The following is a 7752-nucleotide window of genomic DNA, read 5'->3' as shown; positions in this document are numbered from 1 at the left end:
GACATGGAACTAGTTGTAGAAGAAGAAGGAACCCAATCCTTGAAGTCCACTTTGTACTTACTACAAATAATTCTTCTCCACAATGCTTCCTTTTCATACCCAAACCTCCACCACCGTTTGATTAGTAAACAAGAATTTACTACCTTCACTCTTCTCAACCCCAGACCCCCTTGGTCCAAGCTTTTAGTCAGTTCCTCCCATTTGACCATATGAACCTTTCTTTTTACTTCTGATCCTCCCCAAAGAAATGAAGCCTGCAATCTCTCCAACACTCTAGCTACCCCATCCAGCATTTTGAATAAAGACAGATAATATACAGGCAATGATGCAAGCGCAGATTTAATAAGAGTAAGCCTACCAGCATGGGATAAAAGTTTCCTCTTCCAGCTAGCTAATCTACTTCTCACTTTATCCACCACTGATTTCCAGGTTGCTTTACTGCTGGGATTAGCTCCTAATGGTAGCCCTAAATATTGCAGAGGCAGCTTACTGGTCTTGCAATTCAGAATGGCAGCAAATCTGTCCAAAGAACCATCGGGAACACTTAGCCCACAAACCTGACTTTTATGGTAATTAATCTTCAACCCAGACAAAATCTCAAAACACCTTAAAATCCTCTTAAGGTTTCTAACCTCCTTATTTTCAGCTTCGCACAAAAGTAAGGAATCATCCACAAATTGCAAATGAGACAACACCACACCCCAACACCTATTTTCACCCCTTTAATAATACCCAACTGGTATGCTCTAGATAATAACACATTTAATCCCTCAGCCACCAAGTTAAAAAGAAATGGGGACAATGGATCTCCTTGTCTAAGGTCCCTTTGTGGACAAAACTCATCAGTAGAAGAACCATTAACAAGGACTGAAATACATGTTGAAGTGACACACTCCATGATCCATTGTGTCCATCTTAAGCCAAAACCAAAATTCAGAAGCATTGAGTGAAGAAATCCCCAATTTACCGAATCGAAAGCCTTCTCAAAGTCAAGTTTAATTAACACACCCTTTAAACTTCTTCCACCCATCCACCACTTCATTCGCAATAAGAACACCATCAAGGATATTTCTCCCCCCAATAAAAGCTGATTGAGCTTCACTGATAACACAAGGGAGCACAGCTTTTAGCCTTTTTGCCAATAACTTTGTTAGAATTTTATACACCGAGCCAACAAGGTTAATAGGCCTAAAATCAGAGAGACCCACAGGATTCTCCTTTTTAGGAACAAGAGTGATGAAAGAATTATTCAAACCCTTCACCAATCTACCATTCTTATGGAAATCCTTGAAAAAATTAATCACATCCCCTTTCATCACCTTCCAGAATTTTTGAAAACAAAGAATATTGAAACCATCAGGCCCAGGAGCCTTATTACCATCACAATCCTTCACAGCTGCCTTAATCTCTGACTTTGAGAACTCTACCTCAAGCATTTCAAACTGAGGACTGGTTTGAACAGATTTGAATGAACCACCTAACTTACGTCTAACCACCCACTCCTCTGCATAATGCTTCCTAAAGTGAGCCAGAACTTCCCTCCTTACAGAAAAAGGATCCTCAAACACTGAATCCCCTATAGTAATGGATGTTAACTCATTCCTGCTTTGTCTACTCCAAGCCATCACATGGAAGAATCTTGTTATTATAATGTGTTACTTCATTAAGATTGTGTATTTGACCAGTTTTAGTTATATAGTAACACCAATTTTAGTAGTAATTAATTTTTAATAAGGCACATACAAAAGTTGAGGTCTTATTTGAATAACATGATCAGCTGAAATGCAACTATTGATTTTGAAATTGCATATATTATTGTATTTCAACACTTGATGTTATGGTGGTTTAGAATCATCACCATCATTTGGAAAAACAAATGTTTAATATGTTTTATGGTCTGTTAGGAAATGGATTTTGTATTTCAGCTCTTATTGAGCTGTTACAATAATTATTGGCGAATACAATTTCCACTTATTGTGTATTCTTTTGGGTGGTTAGACTTCATTATTAGTAATTTTCTTATTTTGCTGATTAGAGAGTTCTATTGTACTTGTGGTTGTGTGCTTTTGTTGGATTCTCACTAATTTTATTTTATTTTATTTCTTGTTTTGGTTAAGGGTTATTATCCATAGTTGTATTGCCTCGATGTATTTGTATATTTAAAGATAATAAAATTTTCTCCTCTAAAAAAAAAAATATATATATATATATAATAAACTTTTATTTTGGCTAATAATTTTTTTTATAATCAAAGCAAGTTATATGACAAGTCCCAAACTCACCCAAGAAAAAGACAAGCCCACAAGAGATGAGATGAGTAGAGTGTCCAATCCATTTACTAGAGTTTGGTTTGGCTTTTAAAACCTATTTTTTGAAAGAAATTTTAAATAATTAAAAAATAATTTGGTGGCACTCATCATTTTCGTTTTCATATTCAGAAAACTGAGTCAAACATAGCTGACCAAATTAATCTCCTAAGTTGAAGTAAGTAAAAAAACACTAATATGATTTAGATTAATGATTTATTCACACAATTTTTTCCTTCTGAATATGCCCAAATGAGACTCTTACCGGTTAGGGTTTTTTTGTTTCAAAAAGTCTTACTAGTAAGAGTTCCAATTGTGTGCATTTGAGTTGTAAAAATTATGTGAATATAGCGATGTTGTATGATTTAAAATATTTTAAATTCAATTTATTTATTAGCTCTTGCATCCCATTAAAAGCTATTAGTTTAATTTTCTCTATCCATGTGAAATGATACTATATGTACAAAATAGTAAACCAATAAGTGTATTAACCGATAATGTGGCATAATATTAGAGATTTTGAATATTTATAATTTGTATAATGAGTGAGATCAGTAATAATATCATAACATATGTTGGTATATTAATTAGTGCAGTGAGCACCACTGTATTTTTTTTTTTTTTTTTTGTATTTGTTAGTGTCTCATATAAATACTAATACGAATTTCTGTAAAAATATCTATATAATAAAACAGGACAGTTTTTTTGTCCTATTAGGACATTTGGATGGCTCAGACCTGTTTAAATTATAAAACAATGGTGAGATATTGTAGACGCGCCCGCATGAGGCCTTCGTGCTACAGTTTGGACTCAATTTGTGTCACGGTTCTTAATCTGAACCAAAGAGTCCAAATCCGGCAAATCGTTTTGGAAAACAGATTTTTAGAAAAGAAGTGCCAAACATGGACTGCTTTGCCAGATACAGAGTCGCCACCTAAATATTTTTTATGGGGGAATTTAGGACACCCTGACTCGGTGCCAAAGGCCACGTATCCGTCATCACCAAAGTTGCCTCGGCTCGGGAGCTAGGGTACGATTGGGGAAGGTCAGCTATGAGCACCCCCTCTCGCCCGATCCGAAGATCGGCCTCTACTAACCGTGATATCCGTTTTTGAAAACGCTATGTGTTCTTATTCCGGTTATTAGCCTAGAATTACTATGTTATGTGCACAGCAAACAAGTATAGGCCAAATCACCTAGATTGGAACAAAGCATTGCATATCCGTTTGTTTGGAAAACAATTTGAAATTTGCTACTCGTAAGTAGGCTAAAATACGGATTTCGACGAGTTGTTCCAACGCAAACAATCCAACCTTTACCCACAGGCATTCAGGCAGTTTGTAACACATATATAGCGATCCCGGGTTTACCCTTGATATACAGTGATCCGGACAACTGCGTCCGTGGATGTTGGTAGTTGTTTATTATCTTGTTTACATCATTTTTACTTAGTATTTGAGTTATGGGATGTGTTGGGCAAGTTTGTTACAGGTTGGTTGAGTTTAGAAACCAAAACTAGTTGCCCAGATTTTGACCTGTCCGCTCGAGCGGGGGTTTTGGCGCTAGAGCGGGAATTGCACCCATCCAGTATTTCCTATGCAGAGTTGGACGCTCGAGCGTGGGATTGGCCGCTCGAGTGGGATTGTGTGAGTGACGCTCGAGCGGGGAGTTGGAAGCTCGAGCGGAGACCTGGTTCTATAAAAGTTCTGGGAGTGTGCATCCGCCGCTCGAGCGAGATGGTTGACGCTCAAGCGGGAGTCTATGAGTGACGCTCGAGCGGGGCGATTGGGTTTAAGTTCCGAGTTTTGACTTTTCAAATCACTTTTTCACTTTCTCTTCTCTCTCCTACTTTTCCAAAAAACACCATTGTTGAGCCTCTCACTCTAGAACTCTACCTTCTCTCTAGGTTTTGATCTAGTAGGAGTGATTTGCTCATCTTTGGCCTTTACAAAAAAGTTGTTGATCGTCGAGGGCTTCTTTTTAATCTGAAAATCTCAGGATTTGGAGCATGTTGGGTTTTGTCATCTTCTCCTTTGGGGCTCCGAATTTGAGGTAGGGATATCCTACTCCTCTCTATGGATTTTGTCTTTAAATTTTAGTATTTTGAGATGTTGGGGTTGGTTTGGTAATTTTGTGAAAGTTTGGGGCTTTTGTGTGATTTTACAAAAGTTGGGGTTTTATTTATAATAAACCTAGATGCATGTTTGGCATAGAGAAATGGAATAAATGTTGAATCATTGATGAAAATGGGACCTTAAGGGTTGTAATGTTAATTATGGAAAATGACCTAATTACATTGTTTGATTAATTGGGATAATTAATTGTGAGAAATGAGGAAACGAAGTGGAATTGTTGAGATCGGGAATGTATGGGGTTAAAGGGGTGTAGTTGGATTGTTTATCGCTCACCTAATTGAAATGTTGATTATATATCCATTGTTGCATTTATTTTCTGTATAGAAATAACTGCTTTGGGCTATCGGTGGAGGATAGTCGTGATTGTTGTAGACAATGCATGATGATTAGGCAAACTGTAACTAATCACTGGAATGTGTCATTGAGATTGACGATTGAAAGAAAACATTAAATTTATGTATCGTGTGATGATGTGTATAATTGTTGTTTATATGCATTGTGTTGTGTGTTGGAGGAGATAGGGGATGTACTCCACGGTTTAGGGGAAGATAGGGGATGGACCTCTAAACCGGATGTGTTGGGAGGAGATAGGGGATGGACTCCATAGATAGAGCTCATATGCTTATCTAGTGATGTATTGACAGAGCTCATATGCTTGTCATTGGAAGTGTGATAGTGCTCATATGCATATCTGTGGAAGTGATGATATAGCTTGTATGCTTATCTGTTGTTGTGTGATATAGCTAGTATGCTTATCTAATATGAAATGGGAAGTGTTTGATATGAGTTATTGTCTCATATGAGTTGTTTAGCCAGGTTCTGGGCCATGGTTGTAAATTTGAGAATTGAAAGGAATTGGAAAATGAGTTGTAATATGGACTTGTATGTCATGAAAATGTAAAGTGTGATAAGGGAAAGTATCAGTGTTGACCATCTATCAACTGTTAATCTTTTAGTCATTGTTCATATTTGGTTTAGCATGTTTCTGCTGGGCTGTGGCTCACCCTATATGGGAATATCATTTTCAGGTACAGGTAGCATGCCACCTCTAAGGACATTGCTTGGGAGGCTAGAGGCGGACATACTTTTGTCGTTTTATTTTGATGTATTACATGTATATTCAAGCCAAGGGCTTAATGTGTAGACGAGTTAGTACTCTTTTGTTGTAACCAAGTGTTAACTTGGAAAGCTGTAAGCCTTTAGGGCATTTACTTTTGTTGTTAACATGTAATACTTTTGTAATGAAACTCTGATAAATGGAAGAATGTGGAACTTTTATATATCAATGCATGTTTATTCGATGGATTTAATGTTATTATTTTGAGGGCGTTACAACATAAGCATCTAGCCACATGGTAAGCATGCTGTCATGGCAAACACTCACACTCATGCAAGATGCTAATGCATAAGAGCTTACCTAGTACTCCGTGCCAAAACAAGAACATGTTAGCAAACATGCATGATCCAAATCCATGTTAAAGTGGCTAATGCAACGCATACAGAATGCAATTAGGACAGGCTCGGCTAATCCTGAAATGGCATGTAAAGTGCGGCAAGTAGCATGTATTCAAGTTAGATTTGCAATACGATGCAGTTAGCATGATGTGCCGAGCCCGGTACATGCAATAGTGATGAATGATGCACGCATGCATAGCATAAGGTATGCTAAAGTAAACATGTCCTAATACTAACCATCAAAGCAGGTAAGTAAAAGGGAGAAAGAAGCGGGGGTTGGAAGACATGCATACACGCACCCACACTTATTACACAATTGCCCTCGCTCGGAGGGTCCGAAAGAATAATACAGTCCGAATAGCAAACCAACTATCCTAGCTAATTAATTATTACAGACCAACTAAATTAGTTAAGCAAATCAACTAATCTAAGAAAGTGATAAACGGCCTCGGGAAAAGAGCCCAATGCAATACATGCTCGGTCTTGCTCAGAAGTCCACTGCCATGCGCAAGCTGCCTCTGTTTTCCCTACTATACTCCTCTGAAAACTGCCAAAGTCCTAGGATGTTCTCACTAGATGCTGGGGAATGCCACCGGCCAATTGGAATCATCACCGGCTGTGATTTGGTGGTCACTGGCTAAATATGAATCCATCGGCCACCGATAGATGGTCGGTCGACAATCTGTGTAGTCGATCGGCCGAAAATTCCTGCAGGGCCTGTTTGACAGCAGCAGAGGGCAAAGCTTTGCATGGCAATGCAATTCAAGCGAATGTGTGCACCGGCACATCCCTTGTTATGTTTGTGACTCAAAGGGATACGGCCCTTGGTTCTCGGACCACCAATCGCGCATTTTAATGCGTGATGGCCCAAGAGGCCAAGTTGTGCATTTTCATTTCAAATGTCATGCAATGCACATAAACAAACAAATTGAACTCAACCTCAATCACAAGCAATTCAAGAGGTCAAGCATGCATGCTAGTACAATGCAACCTAAGCATGTGAGCCTAAGTGTGTAACATGGAGATGCAATGCACAATGCTCACTAGGCATGCAATCCATGCAAGCTAATCAAGTATGCAATGTGCAACTCAACCATGCAAACATGCAAGTCATACAAATATGCTAACAACTTGACCAAGAGGATGCATACCCAATGCAAGTGATTTTTAAGCATGCAACACATGCAACCAAAGCATGCAACCATGGAATAATGTAATGACATTTGAATGGCATGCAAGGAAGGGACTTACACTAATTGGACAGCCCTAAACTAGGTCCACAACAGTAGCCAATGCTATGGAAATGAGGGCCAACACACACACACACATGCACATGCTAATGGGCCAACACTGAAAAACATGTTATAAAGGTGCCAAACCAAGTAAATAAGGCAAGCCAAACATGCAACAATGGTCCAAGACTTAAGGCAAGCCAAAGGTGTAACGCCCTCAAAATAATAACATTAAACCCAACAAATAAAACATTCATTGACATACGAAATATCCACATTCTTCTATTCATCAGAGTTTCATTACAAAAGTATTACATGTTAACAACAAAAGCAAAATGCCCTACGGGCTTACAGCTTTCCAAGTTAACACTTGGTTACAACAAAAGAGTGCAAACTCATCTACACATTAAGCCCTTGGCTTGAATACACATGTGTAACCAGCCTGCGGGGGACCTCGCTACAGCTCGGACTCGATTTCGTAGTCACGGTTCTAAGTCTGAACCAAAGAGTCCAAATCCGGCAAATCGTTTTGAGAAAAACAGATTTTTTGAAAGAAGTGCCAAACATGGACTGCTTTGCCAGATACAGAGTCGCCACCTAAATATTTTATTTTGGGAAATTTAG

This window comes from Camellia sinensis, unplaced genomic scaffold (genome assembly GCF_055761805.1).
Source record: "Camellia sinensis isolate YWXY unplaced genomic scaffold, ASM5576180v1 Unanchor3, whole genome shotgun sequence".
Classification (NCBI taxonomy): domain Eukaryota; kingdom Viridiplantae; phylum Streptophyta; class Magnoliopsida; order Ericales; family Theaceae; genus Camellia; species Camellia sinensis.
Note: the sequence above shows the minus strand (reverse complement) of the source record.